Source organism: Trichosurus vulpecula, chromosome 2 (genome assembly GCF_011100635.1).
Source record: "Trichosurus vulpecula isolate mTriVul1 chromosome 2, mTriVul1.pri, whole genome shotgun sequence".
Lineage (NCBI taxonomy): Eukaryota > Metazoa > Chordata > Mammalia > Diprotodontia > Phalangeridae > Trichosurus > Trichosurus vulpecula.
The window spans coordinates 20,682,664-20,699,854 of record NC_050574.1 but is presented as its reverse complement, the minus strand read 5'-3'; the positions used below and the strand labels follow the sequence as shown (position 1 = coordinate 20,699,854).

The 17,191-nt window shown below is 38.4% G+C and overlaps 1 protein-coding gene across 3 annotated transcripts in view; it reads right to left on the bottom strand.

Moving 5' to 3' along the window:
• The window catches only part of RERE (arginine-glutamic acid dipeptide repeats), a 591,056-nt gene extending 574,277 nt beyond the window's left edge, over window positions 1-16,779 (bottom strand). For 2 of the 3 annotated variants that reach the window (XM_036742474.1, XM_036742475.1), the window contains exon 1: window positions 16,727-16,779. The gene's annotated coding sequence lies outside the window, so the exon portion shown is untranslated. The remainder of the gene's footprint in view (window positions 1-16,726) is intronic. The other variant, XM_036742476.1, reaches the window with a different exon arrangement.
• Window positions 16,780-17,191: the final 412 nt, after the last annotated feature.

Genomic DNA, 17,191 nt, shown 5'->3' with positions numbered 1-17,191 from the left:
TCATCACCTATAAAATGAACTGGAGAAGCAAATGGCAAAGCACTCCAGTATCTCTGCCAAGAAAACCCCAAACGAGGTCACTAAAAGTCAGACAGACTGAAAACCAAATGAACAACAAAAACGATAAGATGTAAATTAACTAAATCAGGGAAAGAATAACATCCTAAATATATTTGGGCAGACCTGTCTTTAATATCAATTGTAAGAATCTACTTATAAGGCAAGAGCTAATTTATATAAAACTTCAAACAGCCAGAAAAAGCTAAAACAAAAACAGATTTGTATGCATTTTGCTTTCATGGAATATAGAAGCCAAATCAGCTAAGGAAGGGGGTTGGTTGGTTGGTTTTCTTAAATCAGCTTTCTATATTCTCCTGTAACTTCCACATACAGAATTTGATACAATAATTTCAATTCAATTCAAACATCTATTAAGCAGCTCTGTTAAGTGCTGAGGATTCAAAGACTAAGAGAATCCCTGTCCTCAAGAAATTTACAATCTAACTGAGTAAAGGAACAATCCAAACTATTACTTTAAAAAAATCTGAGAAGGGAATTTTTTAGGGGAAGTTATGGGGGGAGAAGTAAAATCAGGAAAAGTTTCACGGAGGAAGTAGCACTTGAGATGAATCTTGAAATCTTTCACCTAATTAATGAAGATAAAAACCAAAAGTTACAAGATCCTAAAGTTCTTTTTGAATCAAAGAAAAATGGTAACATTGCATTTCCTAGAGCATCAAGCATTCAACAAACATTTAAGGGTCTTCAATGATCCAGATACTGTGCTAAGCTCTCAGGATACAAAGAAAGACCAATGACTCAAATAGTTCCTAGGCTGATAGGGGTGACAATATACAAACAGCTACATATAAACAAGCTATAAACAGGATTAAACTAGAGCTGATCAACAGAGGGAGGTCACTAGAATTAAAAGGGACTGGGGGAAAAGCTTCCTATAGAAGCTGAGATTTTAGCTAGAACCTGAAGGAAGCCAGGGAAAACAGAAGGTAGAGATGAGGAAGGAGAGCATTCCCTGCATGGAGGTTTTGTTGTTCAGCCTTTTCAGTCATGTCTGACTCTTCATGAAGTGTCTTGTTTGAGGTAGAACAAGGAGGCCAGTATCACTGGATCACAGGGCTGGGGGTGGAACATGTAAGATATAAGACTGAAGAGGTAAGGGGGTGGGGGGGAGGGGAGGGAGGGCAGGTTATGAAGAGCTCTGAAGGCCAAAGGATTTTATATAGGATCTTGCAAGTGTTGGGGAGTCAGTGAAGTTTAATGAGTAGGGGGTGTGGCATGGTCAAACCTGTAACTTAGGAAGATCCTTTTGACTGCTGAATGGAGGATAGATTAGAGTGGGGAGAGAAGTGAAAAGGGGAGAGCAATCAGTAGACTACTGCAAGATCTACTGCAATAGCTGGAAAGTGATAAAGGGTTTGTTACCAAGGTTGTGGCAGTATTAGAAAAGAAATGGGAGCATATTTGAGAGATGCTGCGAAGATAGAAATAGACTGGGTGGGGGATGGGCAAAAGAAGAGAGAAAGAAAGGAGGGAGAAGCCAAGGATAATACCAAGGTTGTAAGCTTGAGAGACTGGGAAGATGGTGGTGCCCTCAACAATAATAAAGAAATTTTGAAAGGGGGTGATTTGGGGGGAAAAGATAATGAGTTCAGTTTTAGACACATCTAGTTAAAGATGTCTACGGGACATTCAACTCCAGATGTACAACAGGCAAATTGGAAATGCACATCTGGAGGTCAGGAGAGGTTAGGGCTAAAGAAATCTGAAAATTATCAGCATAGAGATGATAGTTGAATCCAAAATTGATGAGATAAAAAGCGAAATAGTAGAGAAAAAGAAGAGGGCCCATGACACAGCCCTGGGAGACACCCATAGTTAGCAGAAATGAATTGGACAAAGATGCAGTATAGGAAGAGGAAAGATAGATAGGAGGAGAACCAGAGGAAAGCAGTGTCCTGAAAAATTAGAGAATTATCAAAGAGAAGAGGGTGATCAACAGTGTCAAAGGTTACAGAAAGGTCAAGAAGGATAAGGAATGAGAAAAGACCACAAGAATTGGAATTAAGAGATCATTGGTAACTTCAGAGAGAGAAGTTTCAGTCGAATGATTTGGTTGGAAGCCAGACTATAGAAAGTTAAGGAGTAAGACGAAAGTAGAGTGCCTTCACCAAGAATTTAGCCACAAAAGGGAGGAGAGTCGAGATAAGGGATGAAAGGTTCAGCATTAAATCTACTTTATTATGTTTTCATTTCTAAAGCTGATAATCTGGATATGAAATACATGGTTACAGTATTTAATTAATCAGATCAACCCATTCCCTAATCATAGCAAATAAACAAATTCACTGTGTCTAGTAACATTTAAGGAGGGTTGCTCTAAGATACAGATTAACCTTGTTCTGATAATTACTTGGCCAACAATTCCATTTTTTTACTTCTAATCAGAATGGTGAACTTTAGTACTTTTAGTACTAAATATAGTACTTTTTAGTACTTTTAAAAGTACTATTTTAGTATTAAAGTACTATTTTAGTAAAATATTTAGTATTTTAGTACTTTTAAAAAGTACTTTAGTACTTTTTAACTAACTACATCTTCACCTATCCTCATATTATCATTATTTGTGTACGTAACGTACCTCCCCCAAGAAACTATAAACTCCAAGAGGGCAAGGATAGTATCTTAATGCTTCTCTGTATCCCCCAAAGTGCCTTGGTACATAGACAAGTGTTCAATAAACATTTTCTAAATGAAAATTTACATATTCAGGGCACAGAGTAGAAAGAATACAGGCTCTGGAGGAAGAGGGCCTAATTTTAAACACTGCTTCTGAGCTCAGAGATACATGACTAGACCAAGTCCCTTCACCTCTCTGAGATTATTTCTTCATGTGTAAAATGGGACTAGACTGAAATGACCTTTACGGTTCTTTTCGGGGCTAGACCCCATGATCTGATACCATATTTTGGTGAAATCTCATTACAATGAAATCAAAGAAGCATTCTGGTACCCTCTTACATTTGCATATTTTGTCCAGAAGCCTCAGGGTTCCCAGAATTTGTATGAAGAATTCTGGATATTCCAGCAACAATTTTCAGACACCACAGTTAATAGACATTGGTAGAAACCAAAATCCTAGTTTTCTGGATTTGAATCAGGACTATCACATCCTGATTTAAATTTGCATAGCAAATTTTTAAAAAGAAGCTTTGCCTCTAGTATAAGAAACAGAGAATGTACATCTCCACCCTATTCCTTTTCACCCACTTTCTAAAACTTTTTATGTTTAATTTTCTTGGACAGCTTCAGAATTTACATGATTTTCTTTTCCAAATAAGTAATAAAGTAGCATGTTACTTCAAACACTGTCTGGTTCCCTTGCCATCCAATTCATTCTGACTGTTTTTAGCCAGCCTAAAAAGGTATAAGGGTCCTTACTCTTTCATGAAGCTTTTGCAGACTGTCAGATAATGGTCTCTGCTCTCTGCTTCTAGACTAATTACTCAACCAGCTGTTTTCAGTTGTCATAACCTGAAGACCCCCAGGCCAGTTTTCCTTGGGATCAGCTCTCATCAAGGTAAAGAAGAATAAAAGCATATGAGACTGAGACTGCAGCAGCTTGGGTACAAAGGAGAGGGAGAGAGACAGAGAGACAGAGAGAGGGAGAGAGAGTGTGTGTGTATGTCTGTGTGCGCGCATGCCTGCTCTGTTTTCCATGACCCCTCGGCTTTTGTTTGCTGCCTGTCTGTATATATGAGCATCACACAGCCAAACTTTCTTTGTCCTTCTGCATCAGTGTAATTGAGCACTCAATCTCGAGATGGAGGACGAAGATTCCAATTTCAACTTTGCTACTACCCTATATGACCTTAGCCAATTCCCTTCCCGTTAAGAACCTGTTTCTTCCCCTCTACAATAAGAAAGGGGTTGAGAGTTTTGACTAAACAATCTCAAAGGTCCCTTTTAGAATTCAATCCCAGCCTCAGTAGTTGGATCATCTAACCCCACTGCTGCTCTGGCCCTCTGGTTTTGTGTGTTCTGCCCCAGTTCAGCTTCTGGCCCAGGCCTTTTAACCTGAGGCTATATATTACACAGTGAGACATGGATTACTCCAGCCCATAATGATCTTTTTCCGTTTCTGAATGCATAGCATTCGTCATGTTTCTACCACTTAATCATGTACTGTCTTGTATTTAGAGAATTTCATAGCTAGAAGGGACCTTAGAGAATATCTTGTGGAAATCCCTCATTTATTGTGTTTATTATTTAACTTCCATGCTTATGCTTTATCTACCCAGATAAATTCTCAGATTCTCAAGGTCAGGGACCATAGCACAGACTTCTCTGTATCACCCACCCCCACCAATGACTTATATCTAAGGCTCACTGTTGACTAGGGAGTATTAACAGAATAGCAAGTTGTCTAAAAAAGATCGCCTTTGCACATCTCCCAGTTGCTACGCTGAGGTGAATACTCTGGTATAACAGCACATCCAAGCATATTGCTCAAAAATCAAAGTCCAAGTTCTACAAAGTCACTTGAGAATTCCCAGTGAATTAAGAATTTACTACATGGTTTATTCTGATTCCCTCAACCGTGGGCACTCCCTGAATTTAGAACGAGAAAAACCTGGATTCAAATCTTGCCGCTGCCACCTGTGTGATGTTAGGCAAAGTCGTGTGATATCAATGCCGTGCACTGGAAAGAACAATACCTCTGGAGGCAAAGAACCTGGGTTCAAATGTCACCTCTCCTGCTATCTGATGGTGTGGCCTTGAACAACTCACTCACTCTGATCCTCAGTTTTCTCTTTGAAATGAGGAGCTGGTTTAGATGGCCTCTAAAGGCTTTGCCAGCTCTAAATCTATGATCCTACAAATACTTCAAGAAATTTTTTTTGCATACTACTTGAAAAGAACTACACTAGGTGCTAAGGAATATGAACAGACAGATATAACACAAATAACTATGACACAAATAAAAGTATTAATAAATGCAAAAGAGTAATAAGGTAAAGTCAAATGAACAAGTATTTATTAAGGATCTATTATGTGCCAAGCACTGTAATAAGTGCTGGTAAAAATATGAGAATCAGATAACATCTAGACTGATGACATTTTACAGCTAATGTTGTCACACAGTTAAAATAGATGCGCATGTTATTCTAACAAAATAATGATCCCTAAACAGAATAATTGTTATTACATAGTCTCAGGATTTAGAGCTAGAGGGGTCCTTAGAAGATCAACTAGTACAATACTTAGGTTACTAAGGAGAAAACTGAGGCCTAGATGGGTCAAATGACATAAAATGGGTCACCTAAACAGCAGAGCTGGGATTTAAACTCAGGTATCTGACTCCAAATGGAGTGCTTTTCTACCATATCATGCTTCCTTTTTAGGGCCAAATATTTATCAATTAGAAGGCATCTTCAAAATTATAATGGAAATAAATGAAGGCACTGTTTGTTCATCTAACATTACTTTAAACTTCCATTTTCAAGCCTAAACTCATTTATTTAATGCTCTACTGATAGACAACCCTTCCACCTGGTAGCCAAGGAGGGAAAAAAGGCAACTTAATTTTTGAAAAGCACAAACTCAAGGTTCAAAGGCACAATTTTGATTTTGAATTCCTATACTTATTCTAGGAAAATATATGAAGAAGAAAAAGGCATCAATCCAAACTTAAGCATACAGTTTTAATTTTGAGGAACATGGTCAATCCAAATCATCCCCCAAATTCCCTTCTAAATTCAAAGAAAGGAAAGAAAATTACCTTCCTTATTTTGATATAACTTGAATACCACTTCTGATATTAAATCTTTCCTGATTCTCTCCCTAATTACTTACATTTAACTACTCTGTATTTACTTTCTTTGCATTTGTTCCATTTGTATTAAAAAATCAGGCCATCTTTTCAGTGAAAATATTTGACCAGCCTTACTGTATAAAACACCTGGAACAATATTACCTCCAAAGAATTAATAATAAGTATTAGAAGGCAATGGAAAGGTACATGATGGGTGTGAGCAGGCTGCAACATAAAACCAAGTAAGAGCTCTAAAGAGTGGGAGTAAAGGTTGTCATCAAAAAAATTATATGACAGAAATAAAAGATGAACTGGTCATGTAACAAAATCAAAGGATGACAGATGGACAGCCAGAGTACTCTACTGGTTCCCCCACCCTCCAACCTGCATCATGTCAGGAGAAAGCAAGGAAGGCCTCCAGCACATTGGGTATGAACTCCCTATAGCAAACTTTCAAAACATGGAGAGGAGTCAAATTATCACCTTCTGTTTATACATATACAATCTCTCTCTCCTCACTGGCCCCCTCCCACATGCCTGCAAACATTGTCTGGTCCCCCAATCCTAACTTTTCCTTGGTTCTGTCTAACTTTTTCCAGCTGTCCCCATCCCTCTCTTAGACCTCATTTCCAAATTTCCTGAAAGAGTTGTCTACAAAGAGAAGTTCAGAAGAGAATACAAACAGAACAGTGTTTACCATACCATGTTAAATTTAATGTATATTTTTTCAAACATGTTTTAATAGATTCAGTTTCATATACAATTCTCTTTCTCTGACTTATGTATACAAATGTTCATGTATGATGATTTTCTCCCTTACCTAGTTCATTTTTTTTCTTGTTCTTTTGGGGTGGGGGAGAGGAGAGACAATCAGGGTTAAGTGACTTGCCCAGGGTCACACAGCTAGTGTCTAAGGCCATATTTGAACTCAGATTCTCCTGATTCCAGGCCAGTGCTCTATCTACTGTGCCACCTAGCTATTCCCTAGTTCATATTTTTTTAAAGTAGCTTACATAGATGTCTCTACTTCCTCACTACTCATTCTTTCCTCAACCTCCTGTAATCAGGCTTCTACCTCCCCACCACTTACTGAATTTGCTTTCTCAAATAACCTCCTAATCACCAAAATCCAATGGTCTGTTCAGTCAACATGCTCCTTGACTTTTTTCTTTTCCTCCCCACCCCATCCAATAGATGTTCTTCCTTCCATTCCCTTTGACTCCCTTCCCACCAGCCTCTTCTGGCTCTCCTACCACTTCCTCTAACTTACTGGTTCTTAGACTTCTGTGTCACAGATCTCTTTACAAGTCTGGTGAAACCCATGGAGCTCTTCTCAGGATCGTGATTTTAAATACATAAAATAAAATGTATAAGATTATAAAGGAAACCAATTTATTAAAATATTTACAAAAATATTTTTAAAACAAGTTCATGGATCCCAAATTAAGAACCTTTGTTCTAACTGTTCCTGTCTTCTTTGTAACCATTTTATGTGGCTACTCCCCAAGGATCTGTCTTTAGTCCTTTTTTCCTCCTAAATAATTTCCTCCTTTGAGGAAGCTCATTCACTCAAATTGCTCCAACTGCCACTTCTACTCAGATGACTATCAAATCTCTAGATCCAATCCTAAATTCTCTTTTGAGTTTGCATTCCTAACTCTCTAAATGCCTACTTCTCTAATTGTCTTACTAGCAACTCAAACTCACCATGTCAAGTATCTTTCCCCCTAAAACAGCACCCCCTTCTGTCTTCTGGCACCCTTATTCACATGGTCAGAACCTTGCAGTTATAGGAATGAAAAAAGCACTAATTAACTGCTTACTATGTACCTATCTTTAACTAAACCCTCTCTCCATGACATCTCTCATATTTATAACCTCCTTTCTATTCCAACTGTTCCACCCTAGTGCAAGACTTCATTTCTAGATTATCACAGTGGCCGCCTAACAGGTCTGCCCATCTCTAATACCTAAACCTGCCTCCCAAATCCTTCAGCCTTCCATCAGAATCATCTTTGTTATGCATGGATCTACAAATAACACTCCTGTATTTATAAAAATAAAATAAAATAAACCTTTAGTGATTTCCTCCCATCTACTAACTTCAAACTCCTCTGCTTGACATTCAAGGTTTACCATGTCTAGTACTGCACTCCCTTTCCACTGTTATTTCATATTACTCCTCTCTGTATTATGATCCTCCCTCCACTGCTCAGCCCCAGCCAAAAAAACCTAAAACCTGTGTTCCTTTATCTCACGCTGTTCCTAGGCATGGACGAGCTTCATTTTGCCTCTCAGCCTACTAAATTCTACCAATCCTTTAAAATCCAACTCAAATGTCATCTCCATTTATGAAGCTTTTTCTGATCAAGAACAATCTTTCCTTTCAAATCTCACACAGAACTTTAGTAACTCTCTAATGCACATATCATGTAATACTGTATATTAATATGTTTGTCTTTTATTCTTCTACCAGAATATAAGCTCTATGGAGAGCAGAGTTCGCATCTTATCTATACTGTCTTCCCTAGCACAGTGACCTATATTTAATAAGTTTTTAATATTTGCAAAAAGGGAAAGAAATGCTTAATGTTTGTCACTAAGATTAGTTTTAAGTTAAACTTAGAATTGTATTTTTATGAGTTATATGTATAATTTATAACAGGCTGGAAACCATTTTATAATCAGTGCACAAATTCTGCCCATTTTACAGGAATTTGATTGTGATTTTAGTATTTTGAATTATTAAAGAGGTATATGGTTGGTGTACTTTTGCTATTATATCATACTATCTACGATTTGATGCCAAGTCTTCATTCAAGAACACAATCCCCAATTACTTGTTGCTGTGGAAAATATAAGCTGATTTATCATCTAGTTATAGTGTGGTTTCCAGGATTATGTTGTGGCAAACTGAGGAACACCTGCATATATTTTCTTTTATTAATAGTAATACTGGCTAACATTTATATAGTGCTTTAAGGTCTGCAAAGAGCTTTGCAAATTGCATACCTTAAAATACTATATAAATGCTAACTAGTGTTAGTATCCTCACAACAACCCTGGGAGGTAGATGCTGCTACTATTCCCACTTTACAGAAGAAGCAACCGAACTCCAGTTACTCCCCAGGAATCACCCAAGCTAGTGGGGATCCGAAGCCAAACTTAAATTTGGGCCTTTCCCAGGGCCCTGTGCACTATGGCACCACCTAGCACCACAACTTTTCAGGAACATACCTAATTCATAAAGCACAAGTACACTTGCTGTGTGATGACCTTACCAACCTTCCAATCTCCCACATATGCAATCTCAGCATTACTTTTCCTGGACTGCTAACTCTTCCCCACCCCCCACCTCCATATCCAGTCAGTTGTCAAATCTTGTTTTGATTTCCACACCATCTTTAACATCTAACTTCTTCTGGCTACTCAGAGACACCACCTTAGTCTGGAACCTCACCACCCCTAGCCCACACTATTACAATACTCTTTTGATTGGTCTCCCTGACTAGTCTTTCCCCACTCTGGGGAATTGGGACTCCAGAGCCATTATCCAGGCCTTGGGATTCCTCCATCTTTGTTTCCTTCCCCACCAAGAATCTCTCATTTTCTATTCTTTACTTCCCCAAGACTCACAGGGAAATAGGAGGCTTTGCATCTCTATACCCAGCACAGCTGCTGCAATCGGCAAACAGGAGCTAAGATACTACTGGGAAGTTGTGAAGTGTGAGGAAGAGTTTCACTGGACACCAGCAAAACTTGAAGTACATTAATGTGCTTTGGCACACTCTTTGAGAACCATTGCCTTAAAGAATTTACAAGTTAATGGAAAAAGACTAATACTACTGTAGCTGTCTAGATTTGAGATGATTAAAGCCCAGATTAGAAGCTAGCTATATAAAAGGGAAGGAAGAACCTGAAGAAAGAGGGGGGTGGGGACGGGATGGGGGGGGTGACAACTGTGTGAATTAATGACAGAGGGGATGAAGGATGTGGAGGTCAAAGAATTCATTCAAGTCATTTCGTGAGAATGGAAGATAAAGGATTGTCTACGCAGTCCTGGAAGGCCAAGTTGAAGGATTCAGCCATCTTCTCATTGTAGTACTGCCTAAAAAAGTCAAGAACTATGAGCAAAACACCCCAATACTGACATCGTAACACGAACTCATGGAGGTACTAAGAACCTACTTATAAAGTTCCATGGGGCTGAAAAGATTATAACATTATTTGGAAAAGAAAGTGTTAACTACTGTCTTACTGTCATCAAGAATGGAAAAATAAAAAAGGAATACAGGCTATAAAATGATATGGAAACAACAAAACTATTAAAACCTAAAGAAGTTAGGGTATGTGAATTAGGTAGAATCTCCTAAAGTAATATTGCTGGCATATTGATAAGGCAGCAAGAGAACAACCACAGTAGAAAATATCAGAATATATTAAATGGCTATAAGCTAAAGGAAAGGAGGAACAAACCTCCAAGCCATGTGAAAAATCAGTTTATGGTTAAACATTTCTCATGGTTCTTCTTGTCTGATGCAGATGCTTACCCTAAGGTCTTAAAAGAAAGAGGATTTGGGGAAGTCTTCTAAAATATCAAGTGTTCTTTCATGAAATGGAGGACATGCTTTAAATATCTATTACCTTCAACTACTACAATTTTATTGGGAGTAAATACACGAACATGAGGCCTTTGAGTCCCTTATGAAATGGTATACATACATTATTGTTGGATCTAAAATATTGTATATTAGCATAAACATCTAATTCCAACAAATAGTAAGAGGTTCCTAGTTCTTAAGACTATTTAGGTTCCCATTATCAACTGAGGTAGTCATCTGATATGAAATATAAAATATTTCAGCAAAACAATTATGCTACAATCATACTAAAGTTCATTTCAACCATGTCTACAAGATGGGTATGTTATTAACAATCAAATTTACTAATTATGAAATGTGAATGGTAAATAACAAGAACCTACAATCAAACATTAATTTAAATGGCTTAAGCTGAGAAACTTCAATTTTTCTGAACATTTGGCTAAATATTCAGCTTATTTTTTACTTAAAATGCTTTAGAAAGACTGAAACACAAATATTCTATTGATGGAGCTATGAATTTGTCCATTTTAGAAAACAATTTGGAATTATTACTTTTAAAAAGAGACTAAAATGTCCATACCCTTGGCCCACAGATCTTACTGCTAGGCAGATACCTCAAGGAGGGATCTGTCTTATATAACAAAATATTCATAGCAGTATTTGTGTTAGAAAAGAACCAGAAAAAAAGGTAGATATCCATCAAATTGGGAACAGATTTTTAAAAGGAAGTACATCAGTTTAAATGGAATGAAATAATAGTATGAAGAATCTGGAAAAGCAAGGGAAGAGCTCTATGAACTGATGCATAGTACCAGGAAAACAATTTACAGATTGACTCCAGCAAAGTAAATGGAGATAACAATAAAATGAAACTAAACTATATGATTATAATGGCCAAAATGTGATCAAGCTAGGCCCCAGAGAAGAGCTGAGAAATATGCACCTCTTTCCCTTCAGTATAAAGGTACTCAGTTTTCTGGGTACAGACTACTGCATATAATCAGATCCCTCCATCCCCATTCCATCTCTTTCTTTTATAGATTTTGTTACAAGAGATGGCTTGCTAGGAAGCGGAAAGGAGGGATATATTTGGAAATGAGTGTGACTTAATAACAAAGGGTATCAATAAAAAAATTTAACATTAAAAACTAAACAATTTAAAGCACTAGGATCCATTTAATAATTGTTTTCTTTCCTAAAAACAAAGGTTCTCTGAAGTACATTTAACGCAGTAAACAGATCCAGAAAACAAAATAAATAATGAGTACAACACATACAGAAAGAACAACAAAACTGAAACTGAATGCTGCTAAATAATAATGACAGAACCTTCTTTGGAAAGAAAAGCAATGAGAACGCACTTCCCTCCCCTCTTTTCAGAGGGGAAGGCTTATGGGCACCCAACACTGCATATGTCAGATGTGGCTCATATATTGACTGGTTAGCTTTGCTGAACTGCTGTTTTTTATCTTTTTTTAAATCGTTATTATAAGGAAAGATTTCCTGGGAAGGAATGGGAAAGAAAGATGAGGTAAAACCTAAAAGATATCCATTTTTTTTTAATTTTTAAGAAAGTAACTTCATAGAACCTGAAAGTTAGGTCTTTGGAATATTTATCAAGATTTAATTAGTAAGTGGTCAAAATTGATCCAGGAGAAATTTCTAGTCATAGAAAAAAACTTGTGCTCAACTAGAGCATAGCAGCGATGGACATTTATTACACGAGATAATGGCACAGTGTTTCTGGGTTGGTTTTTTTTTTAATTAAATCCATAACCACACTATATTAATGACTAAAATTTTCCGCTATCGTAACCTCTAAATCTGCTACCCAAAAAAGGCAGTCAAAAGCAGTTAGTAGGAGAACTTGCTACACCTCAAAAACATAGTATATGAGCTATTTTATGCCTTAAAATGGTTTTTGATTAATTAGATTCAATCAAGATATTAAAGATTCAAAATTAATTTTAAAAGTGTTAAGTATTTACTAAATCAAAACAATATATAATCATCTTTTAGAAAAGGGTTGGGGCAGCTAGGTGGCACAGTGAATAGAGCACCTGCCCTGGAGTCAGGAGGGCCTGAGTTCAAATCTGGCCTCAGACAGCTGACACTAGCTGTGTGACAAAATGAGGCTGGTGACCTTGCACAGCCCTCCCTCACTCAAATCAAAGTCAAGTGCAAGTTGTGTCATCCTTTTCCTGATGTCATGGTCTTCTTCAAGAATGAAGGGCAAACACAACAATAAGACCTTGGGCAAGTCACTTAACCCTAATTGCCTTGCCTCCCCCCTCCAAAAAAAAAGACGAAATGGAAATCTAATTTTTTAGAGCACCATGCCTCCTAATGTTTCACAAATACTGAATATTAGAAACATTTATTCCAGAGAAAGCCAAACTGATCAGAATTTTGCTTTCTTCTTCTAGTGAACTTAAAATTCTGGAGTTACTGAACTGAAGTTAAAAAATAAGCAAGTAGGGGCAGCAAGGTGGTATAGTGAGTAGAGCAACCGGCCCTGGAGTTAGGAGGACCTGAGTTCAAATCCAGCCTCACACACTTACTAGCTGTGTGACCTTGAGCAAGTCACTTAACCCCAATTGCCCTGCCTTACCATCTCCCCCCAAAAAACAAACAAAACAAAATAAGGGAGTAATTCACTGATTTAAATTATCTTCTACTTGTCTTGTCCTTAGTTACTTGGATTTCCTTGCAACTAAAGGAATACTTACACGCAGGATTTCAGACACTAAACAAACCTACAACTACCTGACAATATTCTAATTGGTCTACAAAATGATTAGCCATTCCCATCTTATTACACTCTTCTTTTAATAGAAAATGCTTTGTAGTTTTAGATTTTTATCTATTGCAAGCTTTAAGTTTTAAAAGCAAAGCTAACAAAACTTACAAATAACTTTTCAAGTGCTGGCTGGGATGAAAAAGGAAAAGCTTATCCTATAATATCCAAGCCCTCTTACCTCATTAATACTCTAATCTGTTCTAATCGCTCTACTCTGTTCATTTCTTTAAAAGATACACTGAATAAAAAGGGTTGGTTTGTATAATGTTAGTAAAAAAAATCCTTTCAGGTATGTTTCTCTAGTCCATATTTATTAGCTCAATAACTATCTCAGTTTGAAAAAGTTTGGTGGACTTGGGTACTTAGGTTGAAAAAGAGAAAAGTAGAGGGTATGGGGTATGGGAATGATCACTGTCTTCAAATATTTGAAGGTTTTTCTTGTGAAAGACTTCTGTTTAGTCTTCAGAGGGAAGAACCATAGGAGATGATGAAAGTCTTCATCTCAGTAAGGAATGAATTTCCTAACAATAAGAGGTCTCCTCTCCAATAGTGAAATGGACTGGCCCCTAGGATAGTGACAATCCCTTCCGCATCTGGGGGCCTTCAGGGCCAGGCAGAATGGTTACTGTTATGCATGAAGCACAGGAGACTCTGACTTGCGGACTGCACTGGAAGGTTCCTCCTAATACTAAGCTTCTATGACACTCAGCATTTCACACACTACTATACCACTCCACCAACTCTGCAACTCAAATTTCTGCTTATCTCTTAGAATCAGTCACACTATAAGAGTTAAATTAATTGTGTTTATGCATAGTAATGTTCTTACTGAAGCCCAACCTTCTCAACTCAAAGACACGAGATTTCCACTTTGATTTAAACCTTTTCTACTTCCAAACCCAAACCCAAGCACACCTGACCCAAACCTTATTCCGTGATCAAACTCATTTTTTCAATGGGATAACTCTCAACTCATCTAGAATCAAACTGAATCTAAAGAGCATTTAGTCTTATTGTTGAAAAGATTTCCATTCTATTTGCTATTTCTACAATCTAGAATTTGAATAATGAACTTCATTATTTTTGTTTCATTTTTTTCCAAGGGCCTCACACTTCTTATAAAATGTTACGGACAATCAAATCAGGGCAGGCCTTGAGCACTAACAATGTGTAAAACAGTTCCTCTCTTAACAAAGCAAAATCTTTTGTCAGTGGATAGACAATACTGTAATAAAATCTTTATGCGCAGCCTGTGCGTTGGCAGCATAGGTAGGTAGCATTTGCAGAGCATTCAAAATAAAATTAAGCTACAGCCATTACTCCCCTCCACCATTCTTTTCATCTACACACTTCAAAGACGTCACCAGTAGAAGATGCTACCAATACCAAAACCAACCCAGAGCAGAGGGCAATGTAAACCCAGATGGTCTCTTTAAAGTCTGTCCCAGCCCAACTTTCAAAGTGGCCTTTATACCAGTCCCATAATCATAGGCCCAGACCTTTACTTATAAGTGCTATTTACAAAAACTGGCATTTAAACGGCAAACATACGTAAATATGTACGTAACAAACTTAGGGTTTAAACCTCACAATACATATACACACATCCTTTCTCACCAAAGATTAACCCAGAGTCTGGTTTTAACAAGCAGTGCACTGCAAAACAATCAAGAAATCTTTTCTCTCCCTAAAAGTCATTACAAAAATATGTCAAGGGGAGTTGATATTCCTGTTCCCCAAAAAAGTCAGGAGCAATGGAGAGAAGAGGCTAAAGACAGTGAGAAACTACTGCATGCATGCCCAACATGAAGTACATGATCCTGAAAGAAATAGCAGCAGAGAACAGAACTAAGGAGGGTAGGCAGAAGGCAGAAGTGAAGAAGTCTGGGTCTTTTTTTTTTCCTGCCCTTTAGTTTCTGATTTATTCTTTGGCCTTTTTGATGACTGTAGAAAAGGCCACATGAGAGGACTAAAAGATGTGTTTAAGACAAATAGAACCCTTCCCTTCCCCCATTTTTCCTCTTCTTTCTCCCAAAAAAGCGCTGTGTTGTGCAAACCTAGTCCCAAATATGGGAGAGAGAATGTGTGTGTGGAAGAACAATGAGATCTCAGCCTGGGTTGTGTGTGTGTGTCTCTGTGTGTGTGTGTGTCTGTGTGTGTCTTCTCTTGGACCTCAACAAGAAATCTGCAAGCCAGTTCTCCACCTAGCCTAAGATACCAAAACAAAAACTGGTTTATAATTCACAGTAGAATAAACTCAGGGAGCAAATCCAAGGAATGAAATATTTACCCAGAGATCCAAAGATGTTTTTATTATCACACAGATCTATTCTCTCCCCTGCTCACCAACAGCCAGAGAATGAACAAGCCAACGTACACAAGACAAAAAAAGGTCTTCTTTTTAAATTGAAAGCAATTATTAAAGCTGTTGCAAATCTAAACATAGGATACAATGATTTGTATAACATTAAAACGTCTGTTGTTCAAACTACGAAGTTTTCCTTTCACTAGTTATCTATTTTTTTCTTTAATAACAAAACAAAAATGATTTGGATAAAGCAATTACAGTTTTCTTTCTTTCAAAAGTACTTTCTAAAATGCACCTTAAAATAGTAACACATACTGAAACATTTAAAGCACCCAGTCCCTCAAGGACACATATTTTGCTTGTCAATGCTATAAGTCTGTAATCCAGAAAAAATGCAGGCAAACCTTGGAAAAAAGGCAGAAGAAAATGACAATTCAGCAATGAATCATTTTGTTTTCTTCTCAGCAACTTCTTAAACAACCAATTTCAGATGAAATGCAATATTATGTCTCTCTCCCACCCAATACTATGGCTAAGTACATGTTCTTTCCATGTCCTTTCTTTAAAAAACAAACTAGAAGATACCGCCCCTAAAAAGAGAGCAAAACTGAAATATGACAGCAAGGTTTTTATTTAGATATATACAACTGCTGATTCTGCATTACGTACAAATCACGCAGAGCTGTCTAAAAATTTAAAGATAGAGTACAAAGGGCAAACTGTCCCCTGATGGGAGGATGACAGTCAAGTTCCCCTCCACTACCCCAGCCTCTCCACATTCATTCAAGATATTCCCAGGCTGAATCACTTGGTTCCTTTTCCCCCCACAGGTCACAGTGATTCAGTCACAGAAAATAATTCAACCTCCGACATCTCAAACAAGATCAAGAATACAGGAGCCAAAGCGGGGGAAAGGGAGCGAGTGGCACAGATACATAGTTACTTTCCCCTACATTAGGCCAGACCAAGTCCTTTGCCCTTTCCCCCTCACAATAGGTCGTCCCCCTGTCTCCTCTTCACTTTCTCCAACTTACAGGATTCAGACACCGATCTTGGGTTCCCGCAGCCCAGGTGCTTTACTCCCAGGTCCCTTCCTCCCCCACCCAAGGACCCCTCCCCGGCTGCTGCGGGGGGGGGGGGGGGGCCACCAAAAACAAGGAGGCGGCGAGTTGGGGACTTACCTTTCCCTAATGTCCTACACCATTCAAAAGGGATTTTTGGTGTGGCCCAGCTGCCTCTGAAAGTTGAAAGGGGGGCGGGGGGGGGGGGAATCAGGAGTGGTGGGGGGGCAGTAATGTCTTGTTCAGGGGCAGCTGGTGGGGTCTTGGCTAGTAAAGCTGGAGAAGGGGAATGAAGGGGTCTGTGGGGGTGAGAGGCAAGGAAAGAGGGCGACGGGGTGCAGCCCCCCTTCCCTGGATCTTTAATGAGGTTTTAAACTAAGCCCCCCCCTCTCTCGGGGCTCAGGCGGCCCAGAGGGATGGATGCTTCAGAGGCAAGGCTCCAGGAGCATGTCTTGTGGTTAGTTTCCTGGGGGAGGCGAGGCTGGGGAGGGGGGCTCCCCAGGAGGATGCAGAGTGTGGGGGGGGTGATGGGGAGGATTTTTTTGAGGGGGGGGCGGCTTTTTCTTTCTTATTCTTTCTTAGACC